This window comes from Ranitomeya variabilis, chromosome 3 (genome assembly GCF_051348905.1).
Source record: "Ranitomeya variabilis isolate aRanVar5 chromosome 3, aRanVar5.hap1, whole genome shotgun sequence".
Lineage (NCBI taxonomy): Eukaryota > Metazoa > Chordata > Amphibia > Anura > Dendrobatidae > Ranitomeya > Ranitomeya variabilis.
In genome coordinates, this window is record NC_135234.1 from 247,658,684 (window position 1) to 247,680,003 (window position 21,320).

The following is a 21,320-nucleotide window of genomic DNA, read 5'->3' on the forward strand; positions in this document are numbered from 1 at the left end:
GTATAATCTTGTTCATATTAAACAGGGTGATGAATGGAAAACAGCATTTAATACGCCCGAAGGCCATTTTGAATACCTTGTGATGCCATTCGGGCTCTCTAATGCTCCATCTGTGTTTCAGTCCTTTATGCATGATATCTTCCGGAATTATCTGGATAAATTTATGATTGTATATTTGGATGATATTTTGGTTTTTTCCGATGATTGGGAGTCTCATGTGAAGCATGTCAGGATGGTATTTCAGATCCTTCGTGCTAATGCGTTGTTTCTGAAGGGGTCTAAGTGCCTCTTTGGAGTTCAGAAGGTTTCGTTTTTGGGTTTCATTTTTTCTTCCTCGGCTATTGAGATGGACCCTGTTAAGGTCCAGGCCATTCATGATTGGACTCAACCCACATCTGTGAAGAGCCTTCAGAAATTTTTGGGCTTTGCTATTTTTTATCGCCGCTTCATTGCTAATTTTTCCAGTGTGGTTAAGCCTCTGACCGATTTGACGAAGAAAGTCGCTGATGTGATGAATTGGTCCTCTGTGGCTGTTGAGGCCTTTCAGGAGCTTAAACGTCGTTTTACTTCTGCCCCTGTGTTGCGTCAGCCAGATCTTTCTCTCCCTTTTCAGGTTGAGGTTGACGCTTCTGAAAATTGGGGCAGGGGCCGTTTTGTCTCAGAGAAGTTCTGATGGCTCTTTGATGAAACCGTGTGCTTTCTTCTCCAGAAAGTTTTCGCCTGCTGAGCGTAATTATGATGTCGGCAATCGGGAGTTGTTGGCTATGAAGTGGGCATTTGAGGAGTGGCGACATTGGCTTGAGGGAGCCAAGCATCGCGTTGTGGTCTTGACCGATCATAAGAATCTGATTTACCTTGAGTCTGCCAAGCGGTTGAATCCTAGACAAGCTCGATGGTCTCTGTTTTTCTCCCGTTTTGATTTTGTGGTCTCGTATCTTCTGGGATCTAAAAATGTGAAGGCTGATGCCCTTTCTAGGAGTTTTTTGCCTGATTCTCCGGGAGTACTTGAGCCTACTGGTATTCTCAAGGAGGGGGTGATTCTTTCTGCCATCTCTCCTGATTTACGGCTGGTGCTTCGGGAGTTTCAGGCTGATAAACCTGACCGCTGTCCAGTGGGGAAACTGTTTGTTCCTGATAGATGGACTAGTAAGGTAATTTCTGAGGTTCATTGTTCAGTATTGGCTAGTCATCCTGGGATTTTTGGTACCAGAGAGTTGGTTGCTAGGTCCTTTTGGTGGCCTTCCTTGTTGCGGGATGTGCGTTCTTTTGTGCAGTCCTGTGGGACTTGTACCCGGGCCAAGCCTTGCTGTTCCCGTGCTAGTGGGTTGCTTTTGCCTTTGCCGGTCCCTGAGAGGCCCTGGACACATATTTCCATGGATTTTATTTCTGATCGTCCTGTTTCCCAGAAGATGTCTGTCATCTGGGTGGTTTGTGACCGATTTTCTAAGATGGTCCATTTGTTACCTTTGCCTAAGTTGCCTTCCTCCTCTGATTTGGTTCCATTATTTTTTCAGCATGTGGTTCGTTTGCATGGCATTCCGGAGAATATTGTGTCTGACAGAGGTTCCCAGTTTGTTTCTAGGTTTTGGCGGTCCTTTTGTGCTAGAATGGGCATTGATTTGTCTTTTTCTTCAGCATTCCATCCTCAGACAAATGGCCAAACGGAGCGAACCAATCAGACCTTGGAAACCTATTTGAGATGCTTTGTGTCTGCTGATCAGGATGATTGGGTGACCTTCTTGCCGTTGGCCGAGTTTGCCCTTAATAATCGGGCTAGTTCGGCTACCTTGGTTTCGCCTTTCTTTTGTAACTTTGGTTTTCATCCTCGTTTTTCTTCAGGGCAGGTTGAGCCTTCTGACTGTCCTGGTGTGGATTCTGTGGTGGACAGGTTACAGCAGATTTGGACTCATGTGGTGGACAATTTAACGTTGTCTCAGGAAAAGGCTCAACGTTTTGCTAACCGTCGTCGGTGTGTTGGTCCCCGGCTTCTTGTTGGGGATTTGGTCTGGTTGTCTTCTCATCATGTTCCTATGAAGGTTTCTTCCCCTAAGTTCAAGCCTCCCTTTATTGGTCCTTATGAGATTTCTGAAATTATCAATCCGGTGTCTTTTCGTTTGGCCCTTCCAGCTTCTTTTTCCATTCATAACGTTTTTCATAGATCTTTGTTGTGGAGATATGTGGTGCCCATGGTTCCCTCCATTGATCCTCCTGCTCCGGTGTTGGTTGAGGGGGAGTTGGAATATGTGGTGGAAAAGACTTTGGATTCTCGTTTTTCGAGGCGGAAGCTTCAGTATCTGGTCAAGTGGAAGGGTTATGGCCAGGAGGATAATTCTTGGGTTGTTGCCTCCGATGTCCATTCTGCCAATTTGGTTTGTGCTTTTCACTTGGCTCGTCCTGATCGGCCTGGGGGCTCTGGTGAGAGTTCGGTGACCCCTCCTCAAGGGGGGGGGTACTGTTGTGAATTCCGTCCTTGGGCTCCCTCCTGTGGTTGTGAATGGTACTTTTGTGAGTTCTGCCCTTGGGCTCCCTCTGGTGGTTTCGAGTGGAACTGCTGGTCCTTGAGTTTAGCTGTAGCAGCTGCTTTCACTGATCGTCTCTCCTGGCTTTGCTATTTAACCTGGCTCTCGTCTTCAGTTCATGCCAGCTGTCAATGTTCTGGTTTGGGATTCAGATCTCTCCTTGGATTTCTCTGATGGCCTGTCCATTTCAGCAAAAGATACGTTTTTGCTAGTTCTTTGTTGTCCATTTGCTTTGGACTGTATTGCTCAGCTCATGTTATGTTTCCTTTTGTCCAGCTTGTCATTATGATATATTCAGGCTAGCTGGAAGCTCTGGGGAAGCAGATTTGCCCTCCACACCGTGAGTCGGTGTGGAGATTATTTTTGTAAACTCTGCGTGGATTTTTAGTTTTTAATACTGACCGCACAGTATCCTTTCCTATTCTGTCCATTTAGATTAGTATTGGCCTCCTTTGCTAAAATCTGTTTTCATTTCTGTGTATGTTATTTCCCTCTTCTCTCACAGTCAATATTTGTGGGGGGCTATCTTTCCTTTTGGGAATTTCTCTGAGGCAAGATAGCTTTCTGTTTCCATCTTTAGGGGTAGTTAGTTCTCAGGCTGTGACGAGGTGTCTAGGGAGAGACAGGAACACTCCACGGCTATTTCTAGTGTTGGTGTTAGGATTAGGAACTGCGGTCAGTAAAGATACCACCTCCTCAGAGCTTGTCCCATGTTGCTCTTTAACCACCAGGTCATATCAGTGTTGCTCTTTAACCACCAGGTCATAACACAACCACACCTGAATGAAATGTGGTATTCACACAAATATTGCATACGTAAAAAATAAATTCTGCCTCGTTCCAAACACGGTATTTGCATACGCCTTCCTTGCCTCCGACATTGATAGTGAGGGAGGGGATCCCACCTGCCTTTATTTTTCCTCTATCTCCTCATCTTCTTCCTCAAGTGATGCTGAACCACCACGCAGAAGCCCCAGGGTAGAAACAGAACCAGCGCCCACCATTACTGACCCCGTATGGATCTGAGCCCCAAAGATTGACTTTTTCAAGCTGTTTTTCTCTGAGGATTTTGTAAACCTCATTGTGGCTCAAACATATTTATACACCCTGCAATTTTTGGCACAAAACCTTTCTTAATCATTTTCTAACTGGATTCCTATAGATGCAGTAGAAATGATAATGTTTAAGGGCCTGGTCCTTTACATGGGGATATTGAAAAGCAACTTTTTGGGGTCCAATTTTGCATTCAAAAAGTCAAATGGTGCTCCTTCCCTTCTGAGCCCTACCATGCGTCCAAATAGTATTTTTCCCCACATATGGGGTATCAGCATGTTCAGGAGAAATTGTACTACATATTTTGGCATCCATTTATCCTGTTACCCTTGTAAAAAAAAAAAAAAAAAAAGTGGGTCTAAATTTAAATTTTATTGAAATGAAGTGAAATGTTGATTATTTCCTTCTACATTGCTCAGTTCATGTAAAGCACCTGAACGGTTAATAAACTTCTTGAATGAGGTGCAGTTTTTAGATTTGGGTCATCTTTGGGTATTTTCTGTCATATAGATCCCTCAAAGTCACTTCAAATGAGATGTGATCCCTAAAAAAATGATTTTGCAAATGTTGTTGTAAAAATTAGAAATTGCTGGTCAACTTTTAACCCTTATAACTTCATAACAAAAAATGTTTTCAAAACTTTTGTTGATGTAATATAGACATGTGAGAAATGTTATTTATTAACTATTTTGTGTGACGTAGCTCTCTAATTTACGAGCATAATCCAAATTTTGAAAATTGCTGCATTTTCCTAATTTTCACCAAATTTCCATTTTTTTTCACAAATAAATGCAGGTCATATCGAAGACATTTTACCACTCTCATGAAGTATACTGTGTCCCGAAAAAACTTCTCAAAATCAGTGGGCTCTTTTGAAGCATTCCAGAGTTATTACCTCATTAACTGACAGTAGTCAGAATTGTAACATTTGGCCTGATCGTAAAGGTGCAAACAGCCTTGGGGGGTAAAGGGCTAAAGAACAAAAAAAAAATCGACATCATCCAGAAATGTTAACACAAATGTCTACCTCACAAAGTGTGTGTGTTGTAAAAAAATACGCACATTGACTCATGCAAATTTTATGCTATATTATTCCTTTAAAATTGTTAAACAAAAGTTATATTTTGTTGTATTTTGGCAATTTGTGATTAATACTCTGGTGCAGGCACCAGGCCTCATTTCATAATCCAAGTCATTTGGTACAATGTCTGGTGCAGGCACCATACCTCATTTTGTAATCCAAATCGTTTGGGATAATATTTGCAGGCACAAGCCCACATTTCATAATATAAATCCTTTGTGCTAATAGTGTTTTGCAGGCACCAGACCTCATTTCATAGTCCAAATTGTTTGGGATGATAGTCTGGTGCAGGCACCAGACCTCATCGCATGATCCAAATAGTTTCGGGTAATACTCGGGTGCAGACACTAGACCAAATTTTATAATTAAAATTGTTTAGGATAATACTCTGGTGCATGCACCAGGCCTCATTTCATAATCAAAATCGTTTGGCCTAAAACTCTGATGCCGACACCTGGCCTCATTTCATAGTCCCAATCATTTGGGATAATAGTCTGTTGCAGGCACCAGACCTCATTTCATAATCCAAAGCGCTTGGCCTAATACTCTGGTGCAGACACCAGGCCTCATTTTATAATCCAAATCGTTTGGGATAATAGTCTAGTGCTGGCACCAGACCTCATTTCATAATCCAAATGGTTTGTGATAATACTCGGTTGCAGACACCATGCCTCATTTCATAATCTAAATCTTTTGTTCTAATTCTGTGGACCTGCCACCAGTCCACATTTCAGAATCTAAATCGTTTGTGCAAATTGTGTGGTCCAGCTACCAGTCCACATTTCAACATATAAATCTTTTGTGCTAATTCTGTGGTCAGGTCACACTATATCAGCCAATAAATACTAAATTATTAATTTAGTAACAGGTGACTGACAGGTCTTTGCCTAGGGTTGTGAAACAGATGGTTAAAAGAGGGTAAGGGTACCTTCAACATGAGTGGGAAAAAGCAAGGTTGTGGTGAAAGGGGAATAGGCTTGGTGTTTGAGATGTGCATGGAGTAGGTGGTAATAGTACTGGAAGCGCTACTGAACAAACACCAGCTTGTCCTATAGAAAGACAACTGCCAACTTGTGTTACTGGATGGGTTACTCGACTCCCTTTCTTTGGCAGCTGCACAGCGGTACGCCTTCTAGATGAGGGCCAGAAAGAGCATGTGCTGCAGGGGTTGACAAACACTGCATCAAGTGGCCTCTAATCCTTTTCCTCCACCTTAACATCACACACAGTATAGTCCTCAGAGGTGGCACCACAGTTACCCTTGATTCTTCCCACATCACAACTCTCCAACCGCTCAACCGAGCCAGAGTACAAATCGTATAGTTGTGCGGCATGGATGCATGGGACAGGGCTTGGACCAGCATTTCTAGCTTAAACATTGATCAGTAACAGGTGGATGAGTGAAAGTTATAGGCCTGGTGTTGTGACAGCCCTGCCAAAGTCAGGCAACAAACATAAAGGAGACCCAACTTGGAGTCAAAACATTTCCAAAAAATAGGAGCGAACACCACTAAAGTGTCAACAATATCCCCAGAGTAGAAATAGTATAATGGGGCGCTGACACCCCTTCCACTACAGGTAAGCCACCATATGGAGACACAACTTGGAGTCTCCATATTTTAAAAAAATCACTAGTAACATCAAAAGCAGTAGCAACATCAGGCACCAGAAAACACAAGAAAGGTGTCACAGACTGGAATAACGCAAGATCAATGCAGCACACTAAAAACTACACCATCACCTAGTCTGCTCAGTCTGCGACTGGGGTGAAAAAGTAATTGGTGATTCATGACTTGTTCATCTTTATTAAACGCTGAAGACATGTTCTGAGAGAACGCTGGTTTCTGGGCATGACAAAACCTCCAAAGTATGACAGGCAAGATCAGGCCACTAGTGATGAGCGAGTGTACTCGTTGCTCGGGTTTTCCCGAGCACGCTCGGGTGACCTCCGAGTATTTATGACTGCTCGGAGATTTAGTTTTCATCCCGGCAGCTGAATGATTACAGCTACTAGCCTGCATGATTACATGTGGGGATTCCCTAGCAACCAGGCAACCCCCACATGTACTTAGTCTGCCTACTAGCTGTAAATCATTCAGCTGCTGCGATGAAAACTAAATCTCTGAGCAGTTATAAATACTCGGAGGTCACCCGAGCGTGCTCGGGAAAACCCGAGCAACGAGTACACTCACTCATCACTAAAGGCAACTCTTCTATTTTTGAAGACAAAAATGCAAAAGGTTCCAAATTCCCCTGATGACATTGATTTTGAGCTCGAAATACTCCTGCACCATCCTCTCAAGTAGTTAACAACGTGTCAGACTTGTACTGTGTTCTGCTGGTGTATGTGCTGGTCTAAAAAATGTGTGAAATGACTCACAGAAATTGCTTATGCCACTTACACTGCTCCTGCTAATGTTTTTGCATTGACAACTCAACGTTCCCAGTATTGGAAGTTTAAAACTGCGATGCACACTGTGTGCCTGACTGCTGTCTTAGGGAAAATCACTCCTAAGACTGTCTACAAGCGCATTTTGGTACTTCAACGTGCGCGCATCCCTTTTTGGGTGGGAAGCATCTGGCAAAATGTATTCTTGTATCATGGATATAACAGAGTAACAACCCAGTAGTCAGCACTATTTCTAATCCTAACAATATGGGCATCATGTTGCAGATAGTGCAGTAAGAAGTAATTCCATGGTGTCTTGGTGGTGGGGTAACACTCAAGCTTCCTTCCTCCATCCCTTCACAACAACAACAGACAACAGAGAGGGGATCATTATCCTCTTCATCTTCTGACTGTTGCGTGCCCATCACCGCTTCCTCCCCGTCTTCCTCTATTTATTCCTCAGCTCCTACACCTATACTAACAGTTTGTCTGGTATCATGACCTCCTGTAGCGCCCCCACTGCCGCAGGGCTGAGGGGTACCCAGTACCGGGCCTCTGAGTCTCTGCTCTGGGGTTGTCATGGTGGCTAGGCCCCGGTCCGTGACCCTGCCGAAGGGCGCCCAGTATCTGATAGATGTGGATGGTGGTGGTGGTGCGGTGCAGTAAATAACGAGGACACCAGGTTGCAGTCTCTTTAACTCTTTACTGAAGATCTCTGGGTCCTCAGTCCGGAATACGGTTCACCAGGCTACGCAAGTCCGGCCGGCCCAATGGCACCTCCAGAGTTCTCTTTGCAGGTGGAAATCTGTGCCTTCCTGCTAGCGCTATGTGTTGTGGTCCTCCCCTGCTGTGCTTACGGGATAGTACCCCACAACTGTTGTGTCTGTTTCTGTTGTTCCCTCACAACTCGTTCGGATGATGTTCTTCTCCTCCGTCCCTCCCTGATGTTCTGGTTAGGACGGCACCCATATGACGAGTAGGCTCGTAGCTCTTCCGGGACCCTAGAGTCGCCCCTCTCCTAGTGCGCCCCCCATGTCTTCATAGGTGATGTATGTGAGACAGCCCGCCTGAGACTGACTGTCCTGCCGTTGGTTTGAAGTATTGCTTGGAGCTAGATATATAAATACTTCCTAGGCGTTCCGGCCACCGGTTGTGCGCCTCAGTAGGATGTTGCCTCGGTCTTACAGCACGACTCCTACTGGTATTTCTCCTCTTGCTTTGATCTCGTTTCTCACTCAGCACAATATATCTCGCTTCTAATCCTTTCTTAGGGCACCGCCGCTATGCTGAGCAGGCACGGTCCCGTGACGTTCTTTCTTGTAGCCAGGCCTCTGTCAGGGTCCCAAACCTGACAGGGACCCTACCGAATTTTTCCCCACAACAACCTCTGCCACAAGGTGTTGCCTGGTTCCAACCCAGTCAGCTTTCTGAACTAACTTCCTGCCTGACCCCCAGTTTACCCACAGTGGTGAGGAGTGGCCTAATAAATAGCACCCTTAGCTCCCCCTGGAGGCCCGGCTGTGAAATGTATTGGTGTATGTGATACCTGGTCAGATGAACTCCTTCAGTGCCATCAGACGTACCATAGCCCCCCTTAGCGGCGGAGCCACATTACTGCAACGACCAGGACTCTGGGGCGCTGCACTCCCCCCCGGTTAAATCCAGTACTCCGGGACTGGGAAGAAAACAACAATACAGGTTAGCAAAAAGACATACAATTTTTGTGAGTGCAATAACAGTAAGCATATTTAAACAGTCTTCCCTTTATGGGAGGTGAGGGCACTTGAACGTTACAAAACATGGTTAAATATTATAGCAACATGCTATAACTAACTTTCTTTTACCCAACCGGGTATTCTACTAAGTGCAAAATTGTTAAACAATAATTTAACATTGCCTTTAAGGATGTACACTCTAAATCCACTAAAGACCTTCTTATAACACATTATAAGGCAATTAACTTCATACTCCTTCTTTAAATCTGCAGGACCGCCTGTCCTAGATGCTCCAGACCTACTGCCTCTCCTTTCTTTACAGGACCGCCCCTTTCAGCCCGGGCCTTCTGCCTTTTCAACTACTATACACAGTATAGAACATAACATTTACTTTCAGTTTGAAATCACTGAGCCATCCTTACATGGCTCCTAAGAGGACTCACTGACTAACCCCATACGGGTTCACTCTCTGTCCTCATTTTTCTATCAACGTTATCAAACATTTCTTACAATCAACTAGTTGGATACATATAACTTTTACATATAAGCATCATCATCACTTTCTTTTTGTCAAGACATTATTGCTATCTATCAGTCTTAAAGCAATACCATTCTTTAAGTGCAACAAGTGAACATCCTCTTTAAGAGGGGACCAAGTCTTTATGAGGTAGCGCATCTTCTTCAAGCTACCAGTCCATACTCAGCAAATGCTCCGGTGTGGTACCTTCACAAAGAGTCCTTCTTTAAGTAAAACCAGTAGGGAGCACCTTTAAGAAGGTGCAAACTATTTACAAGAAGTTTGTATCATGCATTGTTCATGATCCAGCAGTTCTTTCAGTGATGAATAAACAGGAAACAAAACAAAAAGCAGAAGAAGGGATCCCGGGTAAACAAAGGGATCCCTTTAAGAATAACCCAGGTCGGGTTTAAAGTAGCAAAAAGCAGGGAAACAAACAGTTAACTATGTACAGTTTCAGGTTTCCGAGGTTTAGTTGGACGGCTTCCAGGGCTGCACCTGGCACTTAACCCTTCTTGGCCTGGGCAAAGTGAGGTCCAGGGTTACACCCAGTGCTGGACAAACGCCGTTAATCCGTCTTTCATGTACAGTTAAATCATGCGCAGCGATGGAGGTCCGTGCAGCTTGAGTATGGGCATTTGCTGCAGCAGAGGTAGCGGCTGCTGCAAGATCAGTCACTGGAACGGAATCAGCAGCTGTGGCACTAGCAGTCACTGGAGTGGTGTCGGTCGTCAGGGCAGGGTCGTCCTTCATACCTGCTTCAGACGTGGTCCCTCCGGTGCCGGTCTGCTCCGCCTCCGCTGGGGTCTGGAACGCTGGTTGCGGGGCCTTGCGCTGCGGCGTTGTCATCTCCGTTTGCAGCATCTCGCTTTCCGGCAGGGCCTTGCCTTCTGGCTTCGGCGCGCTGGAACTTCTTTCTTGCTCCGGACCAGACGAGGCTACCGACAGACGTCTGGCGAGGCTCCCGATGATGGTCTTCTTCCACCCGGCCTCAGTGCTCAGCTGCGTCTGCAGGGGTTGGCGGATCAGCCCGTCCGCTCCGGTCTGCTGGAGGTCAGCGTCAGCTGTGGAGGTCTGGCTGCGATGCCTCTCCGGGTAGCTGGGGGAGTCCTCGGCTCCGACCCCACGCTCCCGCTCCGGGTGGCTCGCCATGGCGTCCTCCATGTCGCTGACTTCTTCTTCCTGGTCCTTTTCCTGCTCTCTCCTTTGTGGGCGGTTTCGTTTTCGTTGTCTCCGCCCTCCATTGAGGATTAGGAGGCGGATCTCGGCTGCTGACGGACACGTCCTCACGGTGCTGAAATATTTAGACTGGTCGGCCATTGTCTTTCGCGCTCTTCAGTTTGTTCACGCCCACTTCCACGCCCTTCTTCTTCTCCTGCGCTCCTCGTGGCGCTGTAATGGCGGATTTTGGCGGTAAATGGCAATACACAGTCCTTGCAATAAAGTACAGTCCAAGTATAATAAATCACAGTTCCAAGGCACACATGACCTGATCCTTCAGGCTTAAGTAGATCCTGTTCGTGACGCCAAGTTGTAGCGCCCCCACTGCCGCAGGGCCGAGGGGTACCCGGTACCGGGCCTCTGAGTCTCTGCTCTGGGGTTGTCACGGTGGCTAGGCCCCGGTCCGTGACCCTGCCGAAGGGCGCCCAGTATCTGATAGATGTGGATGGTGGTGGTGGTGCGGTGCAGTAAATAACGAGGACACCAGGTTGCAGTCTCTTTAACTCTTTACTGAAGATCTCTGGGTCCTCAGTCCGGAATACGGTTCACCAGGCTACGCAAGTCCGGCCGGCCCAATGGCACCTCCAGAGTTCTCTTTGCAGGTGGAAATCTGTGCCTTCCTGCTAGCGCTATGTGTTGTGGTCCTCCCCTGCTGTGCTTACGGGATAGTACCCCACAACTGTTGTGTCTGTTTCTGTTGTTCCCTCACAACTCGTTCGGATGATGTTCTTCTCCTCCGTCCCTCCCTGATGTTCTGGTTAGGACGGCACCCATATGACGAGTAGGCTCGTAGCTCTTCCGGGACCCTAGAGTCGCCCCTCTCCTAGTGCGCCCCCCATGTCTTCATAGGTGATGTATGTGAGACAGCCCGCCTGAGACTGACTGTCCTGCCGCTGGTATGAAGTATGGCTTGGAGCTAGATATATAAATACTTCCTCGGCGTTCCGGCCGCCGGTTGTGCGCCTCAGTAGGATGTTGCCTCGGTCTTACAGCACGACTCCTACTGGTATTTCTCCTCTTGCTTTGATCTCGTTTCTCACTCAGCACAATATATCTCGCTTCTAATCCTTTCTCAGGGCACCGCCGCTATGCTGAGCAGGCATGGTCCCGTGACGTTCTTTCTTGTAGCCAGGCCTCTGTCAGGGTCCCAAACCTGACAGGGACCCTACCGAATCTTTCCCCACAACACCCTCTGCCACAAGGTGTTGCCTGGTTCCAACCCAGTCAGCTTTCTGAACTAACTTCCTGCCTGACCCCCAGTTTACCCACAGTGGTAAGGAGTGGCCTAATAAATAGCACCCTTAGCTCCCCCTGGAGGCCCGGCTGTGAAATGTATTGGTGTATGTGATACCTGGTCAGATGAACTCCTTCAGTGCCATCAGACGTACCATAGCCCCCCTTAGCGGCGGAGCCACAGTACTGCAACGACCAGGACTCTGGGGCGCTGCACTCCCCCATAGATCGCTGTAATCCATTCTCCCATGGCACCCTCTTGTGTGATGACATTCAGGAACTTTGAGATTTTGTTATCCTTTCTGCTTCCTCCTCTGGGACCACCACGAGTGATGAGCAAGTGTATTCATTACTATTCGCTATTCACACGGATAATACGGTATTCGGGTTACTCGTTACATTACGAGTATTTGTGTACTCGCCTCGCTATATTCGGATGTCCTACCCTGCAATTTTAGTGCCTCCTTTGCAGCCACTAAACATGCTGGGCTTCTTAACCAGTCACAGTAATGCCGCAGACATCTTGGTTGTGGCATTACTATTATTGGCTGGCCGCCCAGCATCATAGGGTCTATTGAAGCCCTATCGCCGCCATTTTTTGCACATTGCATCCGGAGCCTGTGTTCTACAAGCATAGGGAGATATCGCTCAGCTGCTAGGGAAAGTCTTTAAGCCTCTTCGTAAGACAAAAACCCTTTTCAGGGCTACCTGCAGTCTAAACTAGGTCAGTGTAGAGTAGGGAGAGAGATACTCAAGCAGGGATAGTTTAAAGGAGATGGTCACTAGCTCCACAATACCACCAAAAAATAGCTCTTTTCAGAGCTGAAGAAACATCCATCTTCAAACAGCTCTTGTTAGAGGCAAAGCAATATGTTTCCAGCACACAGAGTGCTAGCATTTAGTACTGCCTTTTTTTAAAGTACCGGTCTATTTTCCCTGCTGTTTTGGGGTCAGAACCTGGCTTCTGTTGTCCACATTAGTCCACTTGAAAAGGCATTAAATGCCCTACGCAAAGCAGTAATCCAAACATTTCCTACTGCCTGCTACCAAGCACGCTCCAGGCCATTTTCCCTGCTGTTTTGGGGGTCAAAGCCTGCCTTCTGCTGTCCACTTAAAAAGGTGGTTAGTGCCCAATGCAAAGCAGTAGTCCAAACATTTCCTACTGCCTGCTACCAAGCACGCACCAGGCCATTTTCCCCACTGTTTTTGTGGTCAGAGCCTGGCTTCTGTTGTCCACATTAGTCCACTTAAAAAGGCAATTTGTGCCCTACGCAAAGCAGTAATCCAAACATTTCCTAGTGCCTGCTACCAAGCATGCACCAGGCCATTTTCCTGCTGTTTTGGGGGTCAGAGACTGGCTTCTGCTGTCCACATTAGTACACTTGAAACGGAGTTAAGTGCCCTACGCCAAGCAGTAATCCAAACAATTCCTACTGCCAGCTACCAAACACGCACCAGGCCATTTTCCCCACTGTTTTTGGGGTCAGAGCCTGTCTTCTGTTGTCCACATTAGTCCACTTAAAAAGGCGTTTAGTGCCCTACGCAAAGCAGTAGTCCAAACATTTCCTACTGCCAGCTACCAAACACGCACCAGGCCATTTTCCCTGCTGTTTTTAGACTCAGAGCCTGCCTTCTGCTGTCCACATTAGTCCACTTAAAAAGGCGGTTAGTGCCCTACGCAAAGCAGTAACCCAAACATTTCCTACTGCCTGTTACCAATCACGCACCAGGCCATTTTCCCTGCTGTTTATGATGTCAGAGCCTGGCTTCTGTTGTCCACATTAGTCAACTTGAAAAGGCATTAAGTGCCCTATGCACAGCAGTAATCCAAACATTTCCTACTGCCTGTTTCTTAGCATGCACCAGGCCAATTTCCCCGCTGTTTTAGGGGTCAGAGCCTGCCTTCTGATGTGCACTGAAAAAGGCAGTTAGTGCCCTACGCAAAGCAGTACATTTCCTACTGCCTGCTACCAAGCACGCATTTTTCCCACTATTTTGGCTGTGACAGCTAGCTTAGCATGTGCCATCAACATCTGAAAATCTGGGGGTAAAACCCAAAATGCCAAAAAAGTCTGTTGTTAAGGGCAGAGATGTGGACATGTTGTTGACAGTGGTGCGCAAAAAGGCATTGAGTCTGTGTCAGGTTAGAAGAAGAAGGATGCAACCACTATGCTCCTGGAAAAATTTCCCGGTCTGAAATGTAAACGTGTGTGGAAGCCAGAAGAGCGAGAGCAGATTCTGTCTTGGATAGCAGACAAGGCCTCTACGCATTTGTCAAACAGCAACAAATCTTCCACGACCACACAGTCTACTGTCAATACACGGAAGGGTGGCCCATCCAATCATGAAGCTGGTTCTCCCTCCTCCCGCCATTATCAGTCACAGGAGACATATGACCCCAAGCTTGTCCACTCCGAGGATCTGTTTTCTACGTATCCTTTAGTTGGCTCTGGCCTATCACCGTGCAGCATTGAAGAGGGACGTGATAAGGTGGCGTGCGTTGATGCTCAAGTATTTGAGGACCTACGGCCAGAAGAAAGGAACGTCATTTACTGTCTCCAGAGGTGGAGGCTGATGATGATGAGACACAGTTGCCATCAGGTTAGCCTACAATGTCAACTGGGAAGGAGGATGAGATGGAAGATGAGGTGGTCAATGATGAGTTCACTGATCCGACCTGGACCGTTATATGTAGTACCAACACACGCACCAAGGGGTTTGCCCAGAGTGAGAACTGGGACAACTGTTCGCAAGAGCACCCACGCTGTACGCCAAGTCAGAGCAAGCGGGCGTTCAGCCGCTGTGTAGAATTTTTTTTCTGAAAGTCCTTCAGAGAAAAACATTTTAGGCTGTAGCATCTGCCATACCAAGTTGAGCAGAGGCCAGGTCAAAGGCAACCTGAACACCACCAGTATGTGAAACCACATGGCAGCCAAGCACCCCAGTAAGTGGGCAGAACATCAGGGTACCAAATCTGTGTCTGTGGGTGAAATCACTGCCATGTCGCCTGGGCTATGTCCTTCAGAAAGTGCTGTTCAGGAAGGAGGTGATCATACCTCCTGTCCACAAGCTACGGTTGATCACACACAAGAAGCATCAACCACGTCCACTTCCTTGTCCCAGCAAAGCATCCAATTGTCCATGCCTGAGAGCTTGGAAAGAAAGTGTAAATACCCAGCCACGCACCCACCCACAGGCACAAATACTAAACTCGCACATTGCCAAATTGCTAGCTGTGGAGATGTTGCCGTTTAGGCTTGTGGGAACACAGTCTTTCCGTGATCTCTTGGCTGTGGCTGCCCCATGATACAGTAGTCCCAGCTGCCACTATTTTGCCCGGTGTGCCGTCCCTGCGTTACACAAGCACGTGTTAAACAATCTGAACTGTGCTCTCACCAACTCCGTAACCAGGAAGGTACACCTAACAATAGACACTTGAACAAGTTGTTGTGGACAGGGATGATACATTTCCATTACGGCACACTGGGTGAACCTGGTGGAGGGTGGGAAAAAGGCGCAAGCTGGAACATCACACATCCTACTCACGCCAAGAATAGTGGGCCAACTTCTGTCAGTGTTTCCACCTCTTCATATTCCACTTCCACTCTCCCCTCCTCCTGCTCCTCATCCTCTGCTGAAGTACCCTCCCCATCACTGCCAAGCTGGGACCTGTGCAGCAGCGCATTGGCAAAGCAGCAACACGCTCTGCTGAAGCTGATCTGTTTAGGCCATAAACCACACACTGCAGCAGAGCTGTGGCAAGCTTTAAAAGAACAGACCAATCAGTGGCTCTCCCCACTCCACCTCCAACCCAGTCTGGTCGTCTGTGATAATGGGTGTAACCTGGTGGCAGCTTTAAAGGTCGGCAAGCTGGTACACATGCCATGCATGGCTCACGTGCTGAACCTAGTTGTTCAGAAATTTCTGAAAAGTTCCCTGCCTTGCCGTATCTATTTGAGAAGGTGCGCCATACTAGTGCCCATTTCCGCCATTCCTCTATTGCTTTTGCTGGTCTTACAGTGCTGCAAAAGTGCTTGAATTTGCCAAGTCACCGAATCATTTGTGACCTGCCCACGCGGTGGAACTCAACCTATCATATGTTGGTGAGGATAAGTGAGCAGCAGAGGGCAGTAGCTGAATACCAGCTTCAACATGCCAATCAGACTAAGTCAGCCACCACACATAACAATTGTGGAGTGGGTGTGGATCGCTGACATTTGTGAGGTTCTTGAGAACTTTGAGTACTGCACCAAGCTCGTGAGCGGTGATCAGGCTATTATCAGCGTAACCATCCTGCTGCTGAAACAATCACTGCATAATTTCAAAGAGGAAGCTTTGAGTGCCCAGCATGTTGGTATGGAGCCAGATTTCACAATGAGTGATCCTACCCAGCCCAGCCAATATTCCGAGGCAACATTGGGTGATGAGGAGGATGAGGGAGAAGACTTGTTTTTCTGTGCTACCGAGGGGACTCCTAATGCTACAGAGGGGACTCCCAACTCACCCAAGTTTCATGTCTGAGCTGCCTGGAGGAGGAGGTGAGTCAGTGTGAGGAGGGAATGGGTACTGTTCCTCCTGTTGGAGACACAGAACATTTGCCTTTTTGCAGCTTGGCTCACATGGCACAGTTCATGTGTAAGTGTCTGTGGCAAGACCCTCTAGTGATACCCATTTTATCCAACAACCAATACTGGTTGGACACCTTTCTCAATCCAATTTAATTCTCTCCTTTTGGAGTCACCAAAGAGTTTTACAATGGAATCGTTCAAGAGGGCCATTGTAGAAAACATCACCGTCAGACAATGCTGGAGGCAGAGGTAGCGGCTGTTTTCAACACCAAGGGATAATGGGGAGAGACATGAACAGAGGTGGGGGGAAAATGTGCACAAATTCAACAAATTTCAATAAACCAGCACGACAGCAAGGGCTATCTGTGCTTGTTACATTGCCTAGGAGGGAGAAGGTGCAGAACATAGTCAAGGTGTACTTAAATGACTATACGTGCATCCTTTCTGATGTTTCAGTTCTCTTTAATTATTGGGTGTCCAAGCTGAACACTTGTCCCGACCTCTCCTTATACGCCTTGGAGGTGCTGGCCTGCCCGGCTGCTAGTGTGATGTCAAAGCGAGTTTTCAGTTCCACTGGTCAATCATCACTAATAGGTGCACACGCCTCTCTACGGAAAATGCAGTCAACCATGACTCAGCCCATAGGGCTAATTTTTATAAACCCTATGCACATTGTGCAGTGGACAAACCAGGACAGTATTCCTACTCCAGCCTAACTACTGTTTGTGATTGGAGGCCCTTGGGTTGGTGGCATCCTGCGTCAACCATGACTCAGCCCATAGAGCTAATTTGTACAAACCCTATGCACTTTATGCAGTGGACAAACTAGGACAGTATTCCTATTCCAGCCTAACTACTATTTGTGATTCGAGGCCCTTGGGATGGTGGCTTCCTGCATCAACAATGACTCAGCCCATAGAGATAATTTTTACAAACCGTATGCACATTGTGTAGTGGACAAACCAGGACAGTATTCCTACTCCATCCTAACTACTATTTGTGATTGGACGCCCTTGGGATGGTGGCTTCCTGCATCAACCATGACTCAGCCCATAAAGCTAATTTTTACAAACCCTATGCACATTGTGCAGTGAACAAATCTTGAATGTAGAGTAGTCCGACCAAACTAATATTTGTCATTGGAGGCCCTTGTGACAGGTTGTCCCAGATTGTGACTGAGATAGGGGATACATATTCAATAGAATTCTAGGTTTGGTAGTTGTTCTTGTGTATCTGTAAAAGTGGCGAAATACTGTGACAAACTTGTTCCCAGAAACCATTTGTGAATCAGAAATGCATGCAGGCATATTCTCCAGGCTCTTTCCATTCTGTTTCATCACTTGCCCATCCATTTCAGCCTTTTCCTCAGGCCCCCAGACCCCTTTGTAAGGTCCAGCAGAAAATAACTCGTATTTCCCATTGACTTGCATTGTACTCGCTATTTGGAACGAATATGCTATTCTTAAAAGTACTCGTTATGAGTATAGCAATTACGGATATATCGGTACTCGCTCATCACTAACCACCACCTCATCCCGCATACTATTCAAAGTGTGCTCCAGCATGTAAATTACCAGGGTAGTGATGCTGATAACTGCATCTTCAGTGCTAACGATCCTAGTAGCCATTTCAAAACTGTGCAGAAGGATGCAGAAGGATGCAGGGGTCCTTCATCTGTGCCCACTCCGCAAGCGTGATTTGCACTGCATCCGTACTGCGTTGTCCAAAGCTATGCAAAAGGACATGCTAAAGCAGGGACCGTCACTGATGTGAAAGTCACTAGAACATGTGCATAGTGGTTTTCCAAAGAGTCGGCACATCGCATATCAACCAGTTAACCGGTAGCCCCAAAGACCTCTGTAGCAGTGCAAGTCGATGACCCACGGGGTGCGAAAGTAAGCACACAGCAACTGTGCTCTCTGCAGCATTGCATCAAGGACAGGATAGTGGCAGAGAAATTGCCGGACCACCAGGATGAAGGCATGAGCCCTGCAAGGCACGTGTGTGTGGTTGCCCCAGTATAGGGCCACCAACAGGTTCACCGTTATCGCACACATCCTTCCCTGCATCCAGTTTCTGTGGAGACAGCCATTGCTCAAACTCGGCCTGGATAGGTGTCCACTAGGGTTGAGCGACTTTCATTTTTTTAAGATCGAGTCGGGTTTTGCGAAAACCGACTTTGTCCAGAGTCGAGTCGAGTGCAGTCGGCCGATTATCGCTAAAAGTCGGGGATCGACCGAAACACGAAACCCAATGCAAGTCAATGGGGAAGCATAGTCGGCAGTGAGTGGAGGCCAGGAAAACACCTACAGTGCCCATTTTAATGCCAAAAACATCCATTCTTGTTTCTGAAGCTTGTCAATCTTAATTAACTTTATAATAATAGTTGGGCATTGGAAATTGGGGGTCATTTGGCAAAAGTTGTGGGGGGTAGGGCTGGTTCAAGGTTTTAGTGGGCACAGGAAACGTGGACTACGTCACGGCGGTGGAACAGTGAGAGGTAAGTATGTCAAGTTTGCAAGTGCTGTGATCCTAAGCAAGCAGGGGGGGCCCACTCGTTGGCATTGGCACTGGCACAGGGCCCCTCAAAGTACAGCGGTGTGTTTGCACGGCGGGGGCGCCTCCCACCAGCAGCGACACTTTTGCGTACTCTGAGGGGCCCTGTGCCAGTGATGTCGCCAACGAGTATGCCCCCCACCTGATGAAGGAACCTGCACTTTCATCTGCACCTTCCTCTTTGTCCCTGTGTAGGGTTGAGCGAAACGGGTCGATCATTTTCAAAAGTCGCCGACTTTTGGCTAAGTCGGCGTCTCATGAAACCCGATCCGACCCCTGTGCTTGTCGGCCATGCGGTACGCGACTTTCGCGCCAAAGTCGCGTTTCAATGACGCGAAAAGCGCCATTTCTCAGCCAATGAAGGTGAACGCAGAGTGTGGGCAGCGTGATGACATAGATCCTGGTCCCCACCATCTTAGAGAAGGGCATTGCAGTGATTGGCTTGCTGTCTGCGGCGTCACAGGGGCTATAAAGGGGCGTTCCCGCCGACCGCCATCTTACTGCTGCTGATCTGAGCTTAGGGACAGGTTGCTGCCGCTTCGTCAGAAGCAGGGAGAGCGTTAGGCAGGGTCCACTAACCACCAAACCGCTTGTGCTGCAGCGATTTCCACTGTCCAACACCACCTTCGGTGTGCAGGGACTGTGGAAGCTATTTTTTTTTTTTTTTTCCCCTCAGCGCTGTAGCTCATTGGGCTGCCCTAGAAGGCTCCGTGATAGCTGTATTGCTGTGTGTACGCCACTGTGGAAACCAACTGCTTTTTTCAAAGCACATATCCTCTTGTTCCTTCCTTTCTGCACAGCTATCTTTTTTGTTTGTCCACACTTTTTATTTAATTTGTGCATCAGTCCACTCCTATTGCTGCCTGCCATACCTGGCTTACATTACTGCAGGGAGATAGTAATTGTAGGACAGTTTTTTTTTTTTTTTGTTTTTTTTTGTGGGAGATTAAGATTGGCATTTCTGCTACAGTGCCATCCCTGTGTGTGCCATCTCTCACTGAGTGGGCCATAGAAAGCCTATTTATTTTTTCCGTGATTTGTGTTCTAAAATCTACCTCAACACAAAAACACTACATCAATCAGTGGGAGAAAAATATTGGCCTCAGTCAGGGCTTGTGTGCCACTGCTGTGTGTGCTATCTCTCATTCAGTGGGCTATAGCAAGCCTTTTTTTTTTTTTTTTTTTTTTATATTATTTGGTTTCTAAAGTCTCCCTGAAAAAAAAAAAAAAACCTAAAAAAACAGTGGGAGAGTAATATTGCCCTTTCAGCTTGTGTGCCAGTCTTGACTCCTGGGTGTGCCACCTCTCTCCCTCTCATTCAGTGGGCCATAGAAAGCCTATTTATTTTTTTTTTTAAATATTATTGGGTTTCTAAAGTCTCCCTTAAAAAACAAAAAATACATAAAAAAACAGTGGGAGAGTAATATTGCCCTTTCAGCTTGTGTGCCAGTCTTGACTCCTGGGTGTGCCACCTCTCTCTCTCATTCAGTGGGCCATAGAAAGGCTATTTTTTTTTTGGTTTTTTTAATATTATTTGGTTTCTAAAGTCTCCCTGAAAAAAAAAAAAAAAACATACAAAAAACAGTGGGAGAGTAATATTGCCCTTTCAGCTTGTGTGCCAGTCTTGACTCCTGGGTGTGCCACCTCTCTCTCTCATTCAGTGGGCCATAGAAAGGCTATTTTTTTTTTTGGTTTTTTTAATATTATTTGGTTTCTAAAGTCTCCCTGAAAAAAAAAAAAAAAACATACAAAAAACAGTGGGAGAGTAATATTGCCCTTTCAGCTTGTGTGCCAGTCTTGACTCCTGGGTGTGCCACCTCTCTCCCTTTCATTCAGTGGGCCATAGAAAGCCTATTTATTTTTTTTTTTAAATATTATTGGGTTTCTAAAGTCTCCCTTAAAAAACAAAAAATACATAAAAAAACAGTGGGAGAGTAATATTGCCCTTTCAGCTTGTGTGCCAGTCTTGACTCCTGGGTGTGCCACCTCTCTCCCTCTCATTCAGTGGGCCATAGAAAGCCTATTTTTTTTTTTTTTAAATATTATTGGGTTTCTAAAGTCTCCCTTAAAAAACAAAAAATACATAAAAAAACAGTGGGAGAGTAATATTGCCCTTTCAGCTTGTGTGCCAGTCTTGACTCCTGGGTGTGCCACCTCTCTCTCTCATTCAGTGGGCCATAGAAAGGCTATTTTTTTTTTGGTTTTTTTAATATTATTTGGTTTCTAAAGTCTCCCTGAAAAAAAAAAAAAAACATACAAAAAACAGTGGGAGAGTAATATTGCCCTTTCAGCTTGTGTGCCAGTCTTGACTCCTGGGTGTGCCACCTCTCTCCCTTTCATTCAGTGGGCCATAGAAAGCCTATTTATTTTTTTTTTTAAATATTATTGGGTTTCTAAAGTCTCCCTTAAAAAACAAAAAATACATAAAAAAACAGTGGGAGAGTAATATTGCCCTTTCAGCTTGTGTG